Source organism: Callithrix jacchus, chromosome 15 (assembly GCF_049354715.1).
Source record: "Callithrix jacchus isolate 240 chromosome 15, calJac240_pri, whole genome shotgun sequence".
NCBI lineage: Eukaryota > Metazoa > Chordata > Mammalia > Primates > Cebidae > Callithrix > Callithrix jacchus.
Genome location: NC_133516.1, coordinates 98,675,964 through 98,696,370, shown reverse-complemented (window position 1 = coordinate 98,696,370; position 20,407 = coordinate 98,675,964). Strand labels below are relative to the sequence as shown.

Here is a 20,407-nt window from a genome sequence, read left to right as displayed (position 1 = left end):
AAGGAAAAGCCCAACAGAAGGAACCAGTGCTGACTCAAAGATGGTAACTGGAGTGTGAGAAAAGGCATGGGGTCATGCTGTAGAGCAAATAACAAAAGGTACGATGAGTTGCCCTGGTCACAGCTGTAGGGTTAGGGGAAGAGAAGAAGGAGCAAGAAGCCAGAGCTCAAGCATTAGCCTGGGTTGCCTGATAAATGAAATCAGGAAGCCAAAGGCATTTATTATACTAGAACAAATCAACCCCACGGAACAAAAAGAGGAAGAGAAGTTCAATGCATGCCCCCACTTGCTGGGGTTATGAGAGACAGTAACTGGCAGGTTGCTGTGACACAGTTATGGGCCTAAAGCCCAGTAAGGTAGATAGATTCAGACCCTGGAGGTGATGCCCAGATAAATGGTGAGAAAGTGTTTTTCATTTCAATTAGAAGAAAGAATACAAAACTGTGGTGTCAAAAGGAGTCTTACAGACCACTGATCTACCACTGTAATTTTTCAAACAAAGTACAGTAAAGCTCAAGAAGAAATGCCTGGCTATGGTTTAATAAAGGTACTCAGTAACAAAACTACTTATTGTACTCATTATTTTTGCCTAGTGCTTTTAAGGAAATTATTGTAGCTAAGCAGGGGAAAGGTATTTCAGTGCTGACTGCATTTACATTTTTCCTTTCTACATTTAATAAATGCCCATTGAATAAGTACCAGGAAATAGGATAGATCCTGGTATTTCCTGGGAAACATCAGGAGATATATGTAGTAGTGGCAGGAAGCTTGAAAAAAGACAAAATACTGAGATTAGTTAACTGAAATTATGAAACACCAAGTACCCATTAAGAGATTAGGAAGAACTTTTGATATTAAAATTGGAACAGAGTGTAAAAATATAATCAGATATGAAAAGAATCATTGGCTAAGAAAAACAAAAGAGGGTGAAGGACAGAAAAGAGAACTTGAGTCATTTACTGAAGCTTTTGGAACTTCTGCAATACAGAAGAAAACGTGGGTCGATCAAGGGCAATGCAGCTTGCAAACAGTCCTCTGTGGGTCACTCTATCTCAACAACAATTAGGGGAAAAAGAAAAGAAATGTACATTTCTATGTACAAACTGTCTTTCTTAGAAACAGCTGACAGTTTTCATTTATCACAAGAGAACATTTGTTCTTTTTTTTTTTGAGACGGAGTTTCACTGTTGTTACCCAGACTGGAGTGCAATGGCATGATCTCGGCTCACCGCAACCTCCGCCTTCTGGGTTCAAGCAATTCTCCTTCCTCAGCCTCCCGAGTAGCTGGGACTACAGGCGCGCGCCACCATGCCCAGCTAATTTTTGTATTTTTAGTAGAGACGGGGTTTCACCTTACATTTATTCTTATGATAAGGTTTTCTGGAGGCAAAAAATTTAGTGAGCAAACATATCCAGCTATTTCAGGATGTCCAGATTTAAATGAGTTTGAGAAAAGGTGTGAGTGACAACTGGGAACCTGAGAAAAATAAAAGCAGCTGTGGCAAAAAGTAAAACGAACTTTTAAAAACTGCGGGTCATCAGGGTTTTTGTTATGATGTTTATCGGCAACCTGAAAAATCTTTTCTATTTTTAAACCTCTGCCCAGATATAGTCATATTCATGCAAAGGATCATTCATAAAGATACAGTAAATATATTGAAGAAATATCTAGTCATGTTAAAGAACTATAGGAATTAGAGAGAGGGAATACTTACATTCTGTTAGTGGATATAAAATGTAACAAGTTCTATGGAAATCCACATGGCATTATCTTGCAGAATTTGAGGTTGGGCATAACCTATCACAACAATTCACTTCTGAACATTTATTCTGAAGAAATAATATGTACATAAAGAGGGTATATACAGGACTCAAGAACTTTTCCTCTGCTGCTTTATTTCCAATGACAAGAAAGAAAGAAAGAAAAAGAGAGAGATAAGGAGGTGGGGGGAGGAGGGGGGGGAGGGGAGGAGGGGAGGAGGGAGGGAGGGAGGGAGGGAGGGAGGGAGGGAGGGAGGGAGGGAAGGAAGGAGGAAGGAAGGAAGGAAGGAAGGAAGGAAGGAAGGAAGGAAGGAAGGAAGGAAGGAAGGAAGGAAGGAAGGAAGGAAGATAGCCTAAATAGAAAGCAAATAAATTGTGGTATTTTCATACAACAAAAGACTATACATATATGACAATAAACAAATTACAAAGACAAGCAGAATTGACTCATAAATATAATGTAGAACAGGAAAAATAGTTCTTGCAGAAGAAAACATGGAGTATTTATTATTTACATACAATTTAAAAACAAGCAAAACAATGTAGGGGATACATAAATATGAGAAAATCAACAAAGAAAAACACATAATAAACTCAACATTAAGGATTGTGGTGAGGGGGCTAAGGAGAGGCAATGGAATCTGTGAGGGCACACTGTGGGCTACACAAAAACCAGTAATGTTCTATTCTCAAACTAGTGGTAGGTTCTCAGTTATTCATGTTAATAGTACTCTTTGTACCTTATCTACATAGCATAAATATTTTTGTGTAGGGTAGCAAAAAGAAATTATCATATTTTAGATTTATCCTGATTCTAAAGATACAACTGCAAAATTATAAACACAGAAAATGGTAGAGAGAATAGAATAAAGGGTGTTAGTTATAACCACAAACTTATTTCTCAAGTTAATACAATTTTTTGTTTAAAGGTATATATGTAGCTTGCAGACCATAGGTTCATACGGAGAGTCTAATTCACCATTTCTAATAACGAATTCAGTATTATGATATTATACCTGTTACCACTGTAAAACTCAGTTTTCTAATATGTTTTACTAGCCCAAGGTATAAAAGGTCATTACTTTCCATGCACAATAAATATTCTTGTATCGATAGCATTTTCTGTAGATAAAGCATTCTTGTATATACAGCATTCTTACTTTAAAAAGCTCTTAGAAAGAACACTATATTTGACTATTTTAAAGGTATTTTTAAGTGTCTGCAAGTAGAAAGTACCTTGTATGTACTCAGGACTCCATACTCTCTTTTCATTCACATCACTTTTTGAGGTAAATATTTCCAGCCTTAGTTTATACACGTGGAAATTGAGATTCAGCATTGTGAAGTACATTGTCTGATGTTTAAAAGCTAGCATAGTTGGGATTCAAACCATATCCAACTCTGATATCCAAATGTGAAAACCATGCATCTACTAGCTAGGACTGTCTAATATACAACAGCAAAAATAAATTTCTAATGCAAAAAAATTAAATAAAATAAAACAGACTTGTTATATTTCAGCTTACTATTTCAGTTTATGGTATCATTTCGAATGCATCCCTGCAGCATGTTCTAATGCTCTGTATCAACTTTATGTCACAGTACTTCTTTATTACTTCATATAATCACAATTTACACGTAAACCCCATAAATTCTAAAACTGGCAGTGGATATCAATTATGTTTATGGAAAGTCTCAACTTGGCTGTACTTCTTTTCATAACTGGAATTTCTCTAAGACTGGAAGTAAAGTTAGCTGTTGGTAGGCTGAAACCTAGCACTTTCATTTCACTATCCTTCCGTCAGGGATTCACTCACAGAGACGCAAACAGGCCTGCCAAGCCCCACAGAAATTACTCATTTCCATTCTCTCTTTCCCCATCTCTCATCCAAATGTACTTTAAAACCTAATTTTAAACTCATGCAGGAAATCTGATTAATACCACCTGGCTTTCTCTCCTCCATTAACCCTAGGCCCCATCAGCACACATAAAATACAATTCATTTATATGACTGTCAGCTTTTTAATTTGTCATCGTTGTTTTCATTTGCATGTTTGTCTAGCCTGCAAGAACCACTGCCAAGAGTTTACAAATTTATTTCTTCTGTCCTGTATCCTAACAAATTTTTCTTCCCCAAAAGGAACACCAACTATGCTGCGTGAACAGTAGTCACTTAACAAATGCTGAATGACTTACTACAGTGGAACAATTCGCCTCTGGTATTTCTCAATATCCCAGTGAATCCTCCACATCTATAACATGCTGGAGATGATACCAGGTACCGCTAGAGGCTTGGGGTCTTCCTGAGGGTGCCTGGGACAAGAAGAACACAGAGAGACCAGAGACAGTCAGGAGAAACACAGAGAGAGGAAACATGGAAATAAACAGAGGACAGAAATAAAGAGTTGAGAGGAGCAAAAGAGTCAGAAGTCAACGGAGAGATTAAGCAGCCAGAGAAATCACAGACAGGAAGCTGGCAATCTGAATTTGGGTTTTGGTTTTGAAACCACATTTTTGGTACTATTTGCTCATGTAATAGGTGCCCTCAAGTTACTAAATCTGTGACACAGTCAACCACTTTGAAGTTATTTTTATGAACTTGTAACATTACCTATTAAAACTCATCATCACAAGGTTTTGAGATGTATATGTACGTGTTTGGAGATACATATATACACACAATCCTCCAAACAACCCGGTTGTAAATAAGGAAATATTTTTTCTAGTTTAGAAAATGAAGGTTAGAGAGGTAATGTGACTTGCCCAAGACACAAGCAAATAAATGATAATCGAGGCCCCCAAATTTTCTGATTCTAAAATCTACTGCTTTTTCTGATATCCTTATGTTGTCTCTAGTAGAATATTATACAAATCCAAACTGATTTTGTAAAATAAAATTCAAATAAACATAATTAAGGATAAAAGTTTTCTATCTTATGGGACACTGAATTACTCAGGTTACTCACTAGGATATTTTTAAGATAAACCAGACAAAAATAAATCTGAATAAAAATATCAGAATGATAGAAAATTTAGTACAGAAATGAAATTAAGTGAACAGTCACTTAACAAAATTTTTAAAAGGGGCCTAGAGTTAGTTCATTTGCTTCTACAACTTGGTAATTTCAGTCTTAATGATTCAACACATTTCAGTTGACTGGAAAGATAAACCAGTGTTCTACCCTTCAGTGAATTCTTACAGCTAAGTACTAGTAAAAGAACTGGTGCTCAAAACTACCTGTTCTCCCTCATAACGTCTCACCTAAAGTCTACACTGCTCTCCAAATTCAGGGTACTTCACAGAGTAGAAGTTGTACAATGTATTGCTCTTTGTATGCATTTGTATTTTCTCTACTCTTCTAAATAATCATGCCCTTTTAGTAACATTCAATGTAATTGCCAGAAAATCTCCTTTGATAAATGTATAAGCATGTTATTGGATATCACAGCAAAATAAGTAAGAACACAAAGAAATTTCTATTCAACTGTGTATCAATATATTTTCCATCGTGTTCAGCAATTTTTAAACCAGAAATTTTCAAATAAAGACTAAAGTACAGTACGGCTCTGCCCTCTAGTGACTCGCTAAGTTTTGTGAGCTACATGCTTTTTTTTTTTTTTTTTTTTTTTTTTTTTAGTGCTTTTTGCGCAATACTTAGGATTTTAAAAAAATTACATGATGGGTTCTTTTTAATCATTTAAGAAGTGAACAAAAAGTACCGGTCAACTTTTAAGGTATGAGTGGTATGAACACAATGCAGGAAAGAGACTAAAGTTGAACAAGTTCTTTCCATCGGGCCACCCAAGTATTGCAAACCAGAAAAAAAAATTAATATTATCTGTTCCAATTCTTTATGTAATTTATTTGGAAAAGTCAAATAATTCCACTACAAATTTCTTTGTTAAAAACCTTATAAATTTCTTAACTTATCCAATTAGTCAATTGTATTATTTCAGAGTCTGAGTTATCAAGATGAGTGATGCTATATATATCATGCACAGATGAACACTTTTCTACTAATCATAAAAGAGCAAAAATGCTTAATACAAAGCTATACTGAACATAATTTACTGCTAATTGCTCAAGTGATACTTGAAGATTTTGCTGAACCTCAGTTTCGTCATTAGAGAACTCACTATCACTTCACTGATATGTGTGGAAACATTAATCAAGGATGCCAGCTAAGACAGAGCTATTACATAGAAATTCACCCTACTACTACAGTGGAGGGAATCTGTCATATTAGACATCCCTCTTCACTTCTCCTGCTATAAACCTCTTGCTAGGAACTGATGTGTTTCTAGAACAGCATTTCTACTCTCATCAAACCCAGTGTACCACTTCTGTGTCTACACACTTATGTTAAAAATAAACATGGCATTCATGCACCTGAATGTAAAAGGATACCCAAACATGTGAGGATAATCTATAGGCAGTGTGGTGTGGTGGGAAGCACAAACCCTGCAGCCACACAACCTGAATTTGAATTCTAGCTTTGCCACTTATTAGCAGCATAACCTTGGGCAGGTAAGTTCACCTCTCTGTTCTTCAGTTTCCTCACCTAAAAAATGAGAAGAAAAAGGGGCATCTACCAGTAGTAAGTAAAGGTTATACCAAGGTATTTGGATTACACAGATGTATGCATTTGTCAAAACTCAGAAAATGTACTTTTAAGATGTGTGCATGCCAATGAATGTAGACTTAACATAAAAAATACATAAATATTGAACTGTAGTTAATATAAATATTATTTAATATAAATGCTGAAGCATTTAGGGAGGTGTAGTGATGTCTAAATTTTCAGATGCATCAAAAAGTAAGTTGAATTCATAAAGGATAGAGAGATGGACAGATGATAGGTATGTAATAAAATAATTAGAATAAAATGTTAATGGCCAAATCTAGGTGGCAGTATATGAGCTTCACAATAAAATGTTTGGGGAAAATATACCTACTTCTCATCAGACTGATGTGAAGATTAAATATATAAACAGTATTAAATATAAAGAAGAGTGTCTGACTTAACAGTGGCATCTGAAAATACGTTTATTTAAGCAAATGAAAAGTAACCATCTATTCTTTCCAAGTTGGTAGGAAAGGGGAGGAAAGTTATAAGGGACTTAGTTCCCAAACTGGGGTCAGTAGTTGCCAACAAAGGTGTTACAGGTCAAATTTCAGATACATCATAAAACTACACAGACTATGCAAAGAACACAGCCTTTGAAAGTGAGAATGAGCTAGATTTGAATCCTCCATCTGTTTTTAACAAGTCAAGAGGCTCAGACCATCTATTTAAATGTTCTGAGACTCAGTTTTCTCACATACATTTAACGGTCACTGTGAAGAAAGGAAGAAAAAAATATACATATACACACACACAAACACACACATAGAAATTGGCACACAAAAGACACATAACAGCAGTAGTTTGTAATCATTATAATCATTACTACCTAGGGTGAGTCTTGTATATCTTTACCACCATCCTCTGAAGATGAAAACCAAAGTGGCTGTATATCTGGTTCTTAGACTGGAAACTGCATATCAGTTGGCCCTACTACACCGAAGGCTTTCGAAAGGATCTTTATTAAAAGAGTACGCCTTATTCTAAGTTTCACTAAGTGTGAAAGAAGAGCTGGCAATGACAGGAAATTCAGTATTCATTCCTCTGTAATGCCAATTATAATAAATATAAGACAAGTAAGGCATTTGAAAGTATGTTTGCTGATGGCGTTTTAAAGAAAATCACTTCAGTGCATTTGAGGAAATGGTATTATTACCTGGATAAGCCTTGATTTAAAATAGTCTAAGGTAACATATTTAAAGAATATTACAACTACACTTACAGAAGATGAGTTCTATGCTCCGAGGGAGAGGATTTGTAAATCATTATGCATTACTCAATGAAGACTGTGACTCAACACAGTTTCAGCTGTAAAGAAAACCAAGAACTTGGCACTCAAAGCAGCAATATTGGAAAGAGTTTACAACGTGGTTACTTCATTGACTGCTCCATAAAAACCGCTTTCTCCAACGGTTATTCGCTCCTTGGTTACTAACTCAAGAAACTTTTTTAGACATTTAGATGTCTCTAAATTTGCAATACTGCCAGTCTTGAAACTCATCCCCATTTTGCACAGCATGATTCTTGCTTTTCCCAGCACAGATCTAATTGGTTTTCTTTCCTCTGGACTTCCCCTAACAAAGGATAGGTAAGTATTTTCAACAGTCCCACCTTAGGCATATTACCTTTCACCAACTTTCAAAGTTTCAGCTCTTATCTCTCTCTCAAATTAAACCTATCTTCAGCCTGAATCTCTACCAAACTCATCTCAAATTTATAAATACATCCTAAATATAATGCCATGGATATCCTCTGTGTTTCAAATCCAATCCATCCCAAATTCACCTCCCCCTCCCACAAATCAGTAACACTAGTATCTCCTTGCTTCTGACCGCAACACTAACACTCTTGTGAACTGAAATTTAAAACCTGTCTTTGACTTTCTTTTAAGTACCCTTCACTGCCTCCTTCTGCCTTTGTCTCTCTACATCCCCAAAACAAGTTCAGTTTATTATCAAGTTCTGTAGATTAATAGCTTCTAAACTGGTTCAGATGACACATACCTAGAATTCATATTCGAGAAACACAGTGAAAGCTAAGTTTACAATAACTAAACACACAAAACAGAGGCTAAATAGTAGCAGGAATCAAGTGTTTCAGAAAATCTTCATTGAAAGAATCCTTAAAACTGAGTATCCATTAACTTTTGCCCTATGAATGGGAAAGACTAATTCATTTAATCTCATTTATATCATTCACTCAAAAGTTTTCAGTGGCTATAGGCTTTTTGAGGGGGAAAAAAAGTAAACTCAACTTAATATTCAAGACCCCCTTTACATCTGTGCCTTCACACCAAAGTTTCCCATTGTAACTTTACATGTATCCCATCCAGCTGGCCAAAGGAGTCTATTCACCTTTCCACCTTTCTGTTATTTCCTCCTCTCTGTGAAGTCTTCCCTGATATCCTTGAGTGGGATAGAAGATCTTTCTCAGAACTCAATGTTTATTTGTATATCTCCCTCTTTTGTGCCCAGAGTTTGCCTTATATTATCACGTCATGACCTTGACAGTGTGTAATACGTTGCCTTGCACATGGTAATTAGTAAATATTTGTTAGTGATACAGAGGAACAGAAAATACATTATTTATCTGTAAAGAGAACATTTTTCCAGTGAGATTACTGCGGATAGTTCAGATTCTAAAAAGAAACAGAACAGAGCGGGAGAAAGATTAAAGAGGGATAGTGATCCAGAGCAGAAACTCTCACAGGCACTCTGGAAAGGTTTAGATTTCTCAATATGTAGCAATAATTTTAAAAGTATACAATTAAGTCAATAAAATCCATGGTGGTTATAGTTTATATGCTCAACAAGGAAAAGGCAAAATTGCTGTAAAAGAACCACAAACACCTAACACATACAACCAAATTGTATTGGTTTTTATGCTTATGTGCATGAAAATTATTAGAAAATAAATACTTTCACAGAACATTTCTGAAGACAGAGAAAAATAATTTTCTTTTCTCTTGGACCAATTAATTATGAAATGTTAAACCAAAAATAGGTGAAGGATGTGGCAATTCCTCAAGGATCTAGAAACAGAAATTCCACTTCACCCAGCAATCCCATTACTGGGTATATACCCAAAAGATTATAAATTGTTCTATTATAAAGACACATGCACACATATGTTCATTGCAGCACTGTTTACAATAGCAAAGACCTGGAACCAATGCAAATGCCCAGCAATGACAGACTGGAGAAGGAAAATGTGGCACATATACACCATGGAATACTATGCAGCCATAAAAAACGATGAGTTAGTGTCCTTTGCAGGGACATGGATGAATCAGGAAACCATCATTCTCAGCAAACTGACACAAGAACAGAAAACCAAAGAGAAGAAATGGACACGGGGAGAGGAGCATCACACACTGGGGTCTGTTGAGGGGGGCTAGGGAAGGAACAATGGACACTGAGGAGGTTGGGGAGGGATAACATGGGGAGATATGCCAGATATAGGTGACATGGGGATGGAGGCAGCAAACCACCTTACCATGTAAGTACCTATGAAACAACCCTGCATGATCTGCACATGTGCCCCAGAACCTAAAGTACAATAGAAAACAAAAAAGAAACATACTATATATCCTTGTTTTGTTAAAATATAGTCTTTGAAGAACGTTATCTGGACTATATAAATTTGTTCTTATGCTTAAAAATTTTACATAGTTTGGGCTGATAATCTTGTTAATACTAATAGCAGGCACCAATAATATCCTAAAGTAGCTACAATCCGCTGAATGACAGATGACTTATTTCCTAGTATGTTCATAAGTTTGGGCTTTATTAAAATTGCAAAATTGGGAGAAGTACAATTAAAATAAAATAAAACTTCTATCACCTACAACTGTACAGAAAGTATTTTTAAAGGAATCTAACAGTAAGAGTAAATGTGAATTTATTCCTTCCTAGTGAAATCATCAGGAAAGCACGTCCATTTTGTATTCAGTCAGGACTTTCCCAACATAGTAAAAATGGACACTTTGAAGCCAGACATTTCTTTTGTTTTGAGTAGAGATAGTAATAAACATGACTTTAAACTTCAAGGACCAGTTAAGAAGCAAAAAAGTTACAGATTATTTCTGACTTGCTGCCCAATTTAAGAACACATTTCCTTAATAGTCCCTGCCATATGCTGGGTTGACATTATACCCTCCAGTGCTCTTAATCCTCTAACAACTTCACGTGGCAGGTATTTGCCTCATTTCACAGATAAAGCTAAGTAACTTTACCACATCCCAGTTATGGAAAACACCTGAGTTAGTTTAGTCTTGGGTCTATCTGACTCCATAGCCCATGTTTCTAAGAGATCACCCTACAGTTAAAAAAATTTTTTTTTAATTGATCCATTTAGATCAGTCACCACTAAGGAAACCGTTCAGTTTCTGTCTATCCATATTAATATCTGGGAAGCAACAGTGAGCATTATGCAGCTGACAATCTAGAGGTAGGAATCAAGATATTTATAAGTATCAGAAAGTAAAAGTTCTAAAATATTTTTTCAGAGGCACATAATAAACTCCAATATATAAAACAGTCGATTACAGCAGTAAGTCGGTAAAAAAAATTCTGTAATTTTGCTGATTAGAGAAAAACCTCATAAAAAGAGACATGATTGAGACATTTCTACTCTCAATAAGATGTAACAGCCTTATTAGGAAGGGATCTCTTTTGTTCTCTAAAAAGTGAAACTCCAGGTGAATAATAAAGATAGGCAACACCCATCATTTTAACAGGAGCTAAACTTTCAAACCTGAAAACTTTATGATTTATTTAAATGCTCACTTCACCAAATGAATTGAAAGATGATCTGTATGCTTCTGCCCTTTCCAATGGCCTGACAAAATGATTGCTATAAAAACAGGTTTGGTGTTTAAGGGGATTGACAGTAACTGCTGACTTCAAACTTTTCTTTATTGAGTTTTATAATACACCTATTTAATGATTTTGTAACTCTAACAATGGTGACAACATAGTGCTATTCAAAAAATCTGCTGAGGGCATGGACGGAATCTCATGTCCACCCAGGTGCCGCCTGCATGGACGGGAGGGTATACACTACTCTGCACATGGATACACCTCACATTTGATAGGTTTGACTGTTTCTCTTATTCGGCAATTCTTCAGTATAACTACTGTGGCGCGACTTATGAGGACAGTGTTCATCACATAAACAGTAGGTAGCTAAGCCCTCTTTAGAAGCCAGCTCCTCCACATCTGGCTGCATTCTAAGTGCCTACGGTAATGTTTTATACCTTAACACATTACCTAAAACAGAATATTCCTGCCATGAAGAGACACTTGGTAATTAATGGCTTTATAGTAAATGTTAAGAACAATGAAATAATTAGATAATTCATCTGTGGTATAAGAATAGTAATATAGCCACAGCAGAGGCAAAACAACTGCAAATTAAACTAAGCGGGTTATAAAAGATAATACAAAACACCATATTCTTGTCTATCAACTTTGTAGATCAACTTGAGCATAGAAATATTCTAAAAATACCTCCCAGAACACCTAAAACTTGACTTTAGTAAACCTTTCTGGTGCACATTAACTGAAGCCAGGTATCACATTGTGATTCTTAAAGCCCAACATGAACCAAAGTGCCTGCCTTAAATCTCACAACCTTCACATGTACTCCACTCACAGGGTCGCTGATAAAGTGTTGGAAAAGCACTTGTTAGAAGACTAAGTCTTAACAAACACCTGCTGATTCAGTGTAAGCTACAAATGAGCCAACAGCTATAGAGAAATTTTTTGTGGTTACATTTTAAGCTCTCAGCTCACGAACATTTATTGATTATAGAACTAACGGTAAACTTAAAGGCACAGAGAAATCATAATTTGGAAGAATACTGTTCGCCCTGAAATCAATCTGGGAAAAATTTCCATACAGACCAGGAGATGTTTATCAACATGAAGTTCAGTGGAATATAGGTTAATGAAATGTGAATTCCTATAATACAAATTCATCACATGTTTACTGAGCAACTTCCACGAGCCAGACACTATTTCCAAATTTTTGGAATATAGCTATGCACAAAAGAGACTTTCTAGTAAACTTTCTAGTGTAAACAAGTCCTGTAGCATCTCAAAGCGGTTGAAAGAACTGCATGTATACACTCATATCTACATACATTTATGTGTGTTTATACAGAATATCCAGTAAATGAATATCTGACACTAAAATGTATGAAGATCCTGGGAGAAATGTTATGAGCAATCCCTCCCCCCACCCATAGATCCATTTATTTTCCTAGGAAAACATGCTTCTCTATAATAGAGAGCAGAGGGAATACAGACTTCAATATAAAAATACTTACTTGATCTAACTCCTTTCAGAGTAGCATTAAATGCATGAAAGCCATGCCTGAACATATTCATACTGTCCTCAACTAGTGAATTTCACAATCATTAGATTGACTGGGGAAGCTAGGGGAGGGATAGCAGGGGGTGGAGGGATTGGGGAGGGAAAACATTAGGATCAATACCTAATGTAGATGACGGGGGGGATGGATACAGCAACCCACCATGGCATGTGTATACCTATTTAACAATCTTGCACAATCTGTACATGTACCCCAGAACTTAAAATATGATAATAATAAAAAAGAAGAAACACATGGGTAACATTCATTATATACAAGGTTTTAGAGTTTGAGTCATTTCATAAATAGCTTTTAGGGAAGACTGAAAGCAGAAGTGGACAAAAGAGTTAAAATACCTCTCAAACAATTAAATCAACAACTACAAAATTCTATCACTGCCGAATAGCATATCCTTTAGTCTATAAGTACACAAGTTAACTGATAAATTTTACAAAAGAATTTAAAATTATTTTTACATAGAAGTGTTTGTTCAAAAGGTTTGTTTCCTTTTGATTACATTTTTTAGACAAATCCCAAATCACTAGAAACTAAGATTATTCTAGTGACACAGAAACACATACCTACACACACAACTATCCAAAGAAAAAACCAAAAAAGTTCATTGGAGCCTGTATGTATATCCCATAAGTAAATGCACCATTTACTGAGCACTAATCCCAAGCACCCATCACCTGACTTACCTGATAGAAAAAGAATTACAAATTAAACCAAGCAGGTTATAAAATACTACATATTAGAAGGAAGTACTACACAGACATTGCATTTAGGTGTCCAAGGTAGAGAATACAGTAGTGGATTCTTAGTTTCTGTTTCTGGTTGGGCCAGTAAAGCCCCTTCCTCATCCCTCTTTTCTGCTTAACACTAGAGAGGGAAGCTAAAACCATGGCTTCAAGCTGCTAAAGACCTAGAACAAAACAGAACAGAACAGAACAGAACAGCAACAACCAAATAAGACGGCTTGAGAAATTCAAGCATCCATTACCTAATTTAGAAGCTGATATCAGAGAGAAAAGGGGGGAAAGAAAGGGAAAAAAGAAAGAAGGCAGGTAAGGAGACAGGGCAATAATTAAGTAGGTTTATCAGACTTAGGACTTCCTGACTTCTGCTGGCATTACTTCAAATACACAACCTTTTTTTTTTGTTTTCTGTTTACCGAAATCTTAAGTGTATGCCATTTCCCTGTTTAAATTCTCAACTGATTCACAAAGTAAAAGAATATTGCCTTACACAATGTGAATTGTCTTGATACAGTAAACAGAAGCAGATATAACCCCAAAGAGTACTTATCTTGTTCAACTTAGTTTTCAAATACATTCCTAATATTCCCAGATAACAACAAGTACACATGGAAGTCAGTTTTGACAACGATGTAACTCCTCCATTATCTAAGTCCCTTGAATTTTAAAGTTCTTAGACTTGATTCCTTCATCTGTTAAGAATCTTATTTGCATGCATGGTGACTTCGAAGTAAGAAGAAACAGGAATTCAGTAATTTCAAACGTCTCCCTCCTCAAAAGTATCAAAGATATTTTTAGAATCTTAGAAGACTGTAACAAGCCACATATCTTGTTTATAGACTAAATCAAATAAAATGTATTTTTTAAAACACTTTTACTTCATTCTTTGGTAAAGAAAAACAAAAATCTATGTTATAGGTGAAATTGTGTGCTGCTCCAAATTCATATGTTGAAGCCCCAGTCCCCAATGTGATGGCATAGGGCCTATAAAGAGAAGAAAAGGTTAAGCAAGGTCACATGGGTGGGGCCCTTAGCCCAAAGAACTGGTGTACTTATGAGAAGAGGAAAAGGCACTAGACCTTGCTGCCTACAGAGAGGAAAGGCCATGTGAGGACACGGCAAGAAGGCAGACGTTTCTGGTGGCAGAAGCCCTCACTAGAAAGTGACTTTTCCAGGACCTTAATCACTAACTTCTAGCCTCCAGAACTTTCATCTTAAAATAAGTGTCTGTTGTTTAAACCACCCAGTCTAACACTTTTTTTTTTAATGTGTTACAGCAACACAAGTAAGCTAATACAATTTCTGAAGAGGAAGAGTTTATATTTTTTTAGGTGGTTTTACTCTACCAACAATCCAGGTGAATGAGCAACTAATAGTTACAAAGATACTCCATTTAGAAAAAGAGAAAGCCTGGAACAATTTTAAGACTAATCCATGCCCAAAAAAATCATTTTTATATATATGTGCTATTTTAAATTAAAGTAGTCATTTTAGAATTAAAGCATAAGGTGTTGAATCAAAATATGTTACTATGTTACAATTGAATCTGAAAGGACAAGGGGACAATGTCAACAGAGACGTTTGTTTAGGCAGTGATCCCCAACAGTTTTAGCACGAGGGACTGCTTTCATGGAAGACGATTTTTCCATAGATGGTAGGGGAGGTTGGGGGGATGGTTTGGGCCACCTCAGATCATCAAGCATTAGATTCTCATAAGGAGCCTCCAACCTAGATACCTCACATATGCAGTTCACAGTACCGTTCCGGCTCCTATGAGACTCTAATGCCGCTGCTGCTGCTGCTCGGATAGGAGGCAGAGCTCGGGCGGTAATGCTGCTCACCCCCTGCCCAGCTCCTGCTGTGCAACCCTGTTCCTAATAGGCCATGGACCAACACCAGTCCCAGGCCCAGGGGATTGGGGATCCCTGCTTTAAGGAGTCTAAATAAATCTTCATACTGGGGAACAGTAAAATAAAAATATTAAAATAGAAATACTTATTTCTTCTGAAACCAAACAGTATTTGCTCTATATGAGGAAAAAAATTTCAGTAGCACCATTTCTTGTTCTTATACCTTGCCTCAAGATTACATAGAACTAGATATTTTTTTAACTTAATGCTGACCTCATTAATATGCAGAGTAAAAGTCATAAAGTATATGAACTTTTGGCCATCACTCTGTCCTTGGGACTTCTAAATTCTCAGTGACAAGAAGTTAATTATTAGATCATGGGACTCACCCTTTCTCTCAGCAATAAGGATAAAGCCACTTGCAATCTTCAGCAGAAGTAAAGAAGAATGCATAGGTTCTTGTGCATTCAGAACAATTTTTTTTTTTTTTTTGAGACAGAGTTTCACTCTTGTTACCCAGGCTGGAGTGCAATGGTGCGATCTCGGCTCACCGCAACCTGCGCCTCCTGGGTTCAGGCAATTCTCCTGCCTCAGCCTCCCGAGTAGCTGGGATTACAGGCACGCGCCACCATGCCCAGCTAATTTTTTGTATTTTTAGTAGAGACGGGGTTTCACCATGTTGACCAGGATGGTCTCGATCTCTTGACCTCGTGATCCACCCGCCTTGGCCTCCCAAAGTGCTGGGATTACAGGCATGAGCCACTGCACCCGGCTCAGAACAATTTTTTTAAACCCGCTGGAAGGTGTGTGGACATATGTGCTTATAAACAAACACATTTTAGATACGCACTGTCAGATGTCTATCAGACAGAGGTACGGTGCCAGGAATCAAGGTTCTTGAACTTGGATCACATCTTTCTTTTTTAAACTACTAATTCTTGAGTGCTTCTATGTGCCAGGGACTATTTTCAGACAATTAACCCATTACCTCATTTACTTCTCATAATCTTACAAGGAAGAGATCATTATCCCTATATTACAATGAGAAAACATCATTTCAGAGAGGTCTAATATAATCACTCAATTGCTTTCAATTAAAAAGTGCCAAAACTAGGATTTCCCTGAATACAAAACCCATGTTTTGCTATAGTATCCTGCCTTCTAACCTTATATGTGTGTGTGTGTGTGTGTGTGTGTATTTCTTTTTTTTTTTAAAGACACAGATGTTGATAAGTTTTGGCTCTGTGATCCAACCCAAATCTCACCTTAATTATACTAATCCCAATGTCATGGGAGGGACCTGGTGGAAGTTAACTGAATCATGGGGGTGAGTTTTTTTCCCCATGCTGTTCTTGTAATAGTGAATAAGTCTCACAAGATCAGATGGCTTTATAAAGGGAGTCCCCCTGCACATGCTCTCCTGCCTGCTGCCATGTAAGACTTGCCTTTTCTCTTCCTTTGCCTTCCGCCATGACTGTGAGGCCTCCCAGCCACATGAAATGGTGAGTCAATTAAACCCCTTTCCTTTATAAATTACCCAATCTTGGGTATGTCTTTATTAGCATCATAAGAACAGAGTAATATATAGATGCCTAAGGATGTTCCTTACTCCCAGTCTTAAGAAATTATAAACTATTACAAAGCATTGTTTATATACTAGAGGATCTTTAAATCAGTCATCTTAATCCACACAAGTCTGGTCATAATGTTTTTTAATACCTGTGAGATGAATAAAACCAACACTGGCTGAGAAGTTCTATGTGTTAACAATTCTCTAGGAGATTTAAGAGATAATAATGCAAAAGTCACTGTATAGTGAACGTGACCTCAGGTAGAGTACCTCAGAAAACTCCTGGGATGCAATTGTTAAGCTCCCTATGGTGTCTGCATTCTTCATCACTAATTGAACTTAAGTAGAAAAAGGCATTTTGCTACCATTATATCCAGTACAAGTAATATATTACTACTGGAAAAAAAGCTAAGTATCCATTTCCTCATTCTCGTTCTATATCAAATTAGACAGTATCTGTCAAAGTTCTGTAACCTATTATATATAGGTAAAAAAATTACTTTAAGTATCATACTTCCTTTCTCTAATTCTATATGCAAATTGCAGAGGGTCTGGTTTGCAGTAATTTTTATTCATTTTAAAACTACCTATAAAACAATAATCTAAGTCTATTATACATATTAGAAACTTTTTCTAAATTTTAGGAAAAGTTGTAAGGTTCAAAACGTAAGAAACTCTTGAATCGTATCCTTAAAACTTGTCACTGACAGTGTTCCACATAACAAAAGGATTCACGGACAAATGATTTTACATGTTAACAGATTCATATACTGAAGAACTTCCTGGATCTTTAATACATTACGTGCACTCTCTAAAAAAGCAGTAGATGGTATTTTGCAAATACAGTAGTTAAAAGACGTACTGTTTCTCCCTATTAGTTTTTCTTATCCCCTCTTACAAGGCTACTCCCTCACATGATGCAAGTTTCGCCCTGTGACCTGCTCTGGCCAATTAAATATGAGAGTTACTGCCATGTGCCACTTTCAAGCAGCCTTGTTAAGAGCCATGGTTCCATCGCTTTTCTCTTTCCTCTTCAAAACATGTACATGCCAGAAAGACTGCTCCTTCAGCTTTGGTCCAGGAATTAAGAGGACATGGAGTGAGTGGCAGGAGACTAATCAGAGACATGAACATCAATGAGAAATAAGCGTTTATTGACATAAACCACTAAGATTTGGAGGCTCTTCTGATATTGAGATGTAATTGACTAAGTTGACTAATATGTTTCCCAGATTTATTGAACTCTGGAATCCTTTTGCCAAGTAACATCTTCTAGAATTTGTTTCCTCAATTACTCCAGGTTTTGTATGGCATCTTTTCTGTTTCTCAGATATTACTGTACTTAAGATGAGCATATAAGTCAGCTAGAAGTATGCAGTCTTAGCCACCTGTCATTAAGCTTCCATCTTAAATTTCATCAGCAGTTTGGATTTCTGTCAATTTCTTAGGGTCAATAAAACATTTATTGCAATAATCTGATGAACATTCAGAAATCATATCTCAGATGGCTACTTAGTGAAGTCTGCCATGGTAATCCTGGTTCATGACTTAGTTTTTCTGAACAGGTCAGATAAAGTGTCCTGCTTTGCTTTTTTACTGCTACAAATTTCATTTTTCTTTAAACCTCACCATGCTAAACTCCCTTTTTGATTAGCAAATGAGAACATACTTGAAATTTCAGTACCAATTTTTGAAAATTCCAGAGTCTATACTGCTGACTTAATAAAATCATAATTAACTGTATTCTGGCTAGCATTCTTAAATTGAGAATTTGCATTAATATTTGTAACAAGTGTGCCTTAAAGGATAGCACAGGGAAGAAGAAAAACAATAATTAAATTCTAATCTTCTCACTGGCATTAAGGTTTATTGTTGTTTAAATGCCCTATTATAAATACAAATTCAAATAAATCATATGCATTTTACTATGTGTATAATCCTAGACAATGACTTTTAGGAGCCTGGTTCAGAGGCCTCATATTTATGCTCACATGATGAAAGCAACATTCAGTGATATAGTTACCAAAAGGGGAAGGCAGACAAATAATCTAGACAGATGTAATAAGCTACAAAATAAAGATACTTTAAAACAGAAAAGGTTTTGGATTAATCTTAATTAAAAAGTAAAGAATGAGTTCCTTTCCTGAAAACTGTAACTAAACAATATTTACTGTATTTGCTCATTTTAATTTACAACAAGTTCCTCAGTCTTACAAATCATCAGTTTACCATAAAGTATTCAGATAACAGTAAAGCCATCCCAAGTTTGATTCCCAGATTGGGAAAATTCTATTCATTTAAGTAATTATTATTAAAACTAATTTAAAAATATTATTGCCATATGCCAAAGTTAAAACAAATTTTACCGTAAAACATCAGCTTGAAAAAACTAACATAGAAAAGGACAGTTATAGTATTTGTGAGTTTCAGAGTTTTATATAATTTGGCACATGTATATATTTTAAAATCTCAACTTTTTCCTTCATTGTATACTTTTTATACTTAAAGTGGTTTCAAGACACAGCTACATACACTTCATTATTTTTTAACAGGTGAGAAAAACTCCATAATGTTTTGATACTGATTCATTTTTCAATTAATGTCAACAGCATTACAAAAAACAGCGTTTGGGGACTAGCCCAATTTAATACCTATTTAGGTATACGACCTCTAAGTATCTGGGACTTCAATAAACTGACTTTCACCAATAAACACACTACTGTGGAGAAGCAAATCAGAGATTCTGAAACAGCTAATTTTAAAATTTTCATTAGTTTAAAAGAAAATTTAACTTACTTGATAATGAAGATTAAAAGTCACACCTTAAAAAAATAACAACATTGACAAGAAAAAGAAATCCAATGATCACACTTCCTTGATTAATATGGATTATGGGGAAAAGTTGAGACTAGCTCTGATAACACATAGTTCTTGACTGCCTCACTGCTTCCAGGTAAGTAAGATGCACCTTCACAACAGCTCTTACCAGTCAAGTCAAGACTTTCCATTGTGATTTCAATGGAACATCAGAACTTCCAGATTCTGTGATGCAGCAGGATTCTGTGAAAGACCCATAGAAAAGTAGTTAATATGGTGAGCCAGGAAGGTCTTTCAAACAAAGCTGCCACTCATTCTCTTTAGCAAAATAATCTCCAAATAAAATGAATTACTAGCCAAACAATCAATATGAGGCAAATATCCCTATGTCAGTGCTAGTTAGAGAAAGTGGCCTAAAGTGTTTATTGTCAACTTTAACAAAAATATAGTCACTAAAATTATTCAATGGAAATTCTCTGATGAAGGTTACCCATACCAGGAATTAATCATAGGCAATAACTTCTTGGCCTTTTGGCTACAAGTAAGTGTAGAATTACGGGCAAATCCTTTGGAAAAAACATGGGGTTAAATCATCATCCTGACTAAATTCAAGTTATTTTAAATGACTGACCCAACTCAACCAGATAAA

General features: G+C 35.9%; 1 protein-coding gene and 1 long non-coding RNA gene across 4 annotated transcripts in view; both read right to left on the bottom strand.

The window, feature by feature from the left end:
- BBX (BBX high mobility group box domain containing) overlaps positions 1-19,907 on the bottom strand; it is a 166,723-nt gene extending 146,816 nt beyond the window's left edge. For all 3 annotated transcript variants that reach the window (XM_035274366.3, XM_078352267.1, XM_078352268.1), the window contains exon 1: positions 19,738-19,907. The gene's annotated coding sequence lies outside the window, so the exon portion shown is untranslated. The remainder of the gene's footprint in view (positions 1-19,737) is intronic.
- Positions 3,959-20,407, bottom strand: part of LOC144579613 (uncharacterized) — a 133,563-nt gene continuing 117,114 nt past the window's right edge. Inside the window, exons 3-4 of the long non-coding RNA XR_013527714.1 lie at positions 19,928-20,001; positions 3,959-4,075 (exon numbers count right to left, since the gene is read on the bottom strand). This is a non-coding gene — a long non-coding RNA (uncharacterized LOC144579613). The remainder of the gene's footprint in view (positions 4,076-19,927; positions 20,002-20,407) is intronic.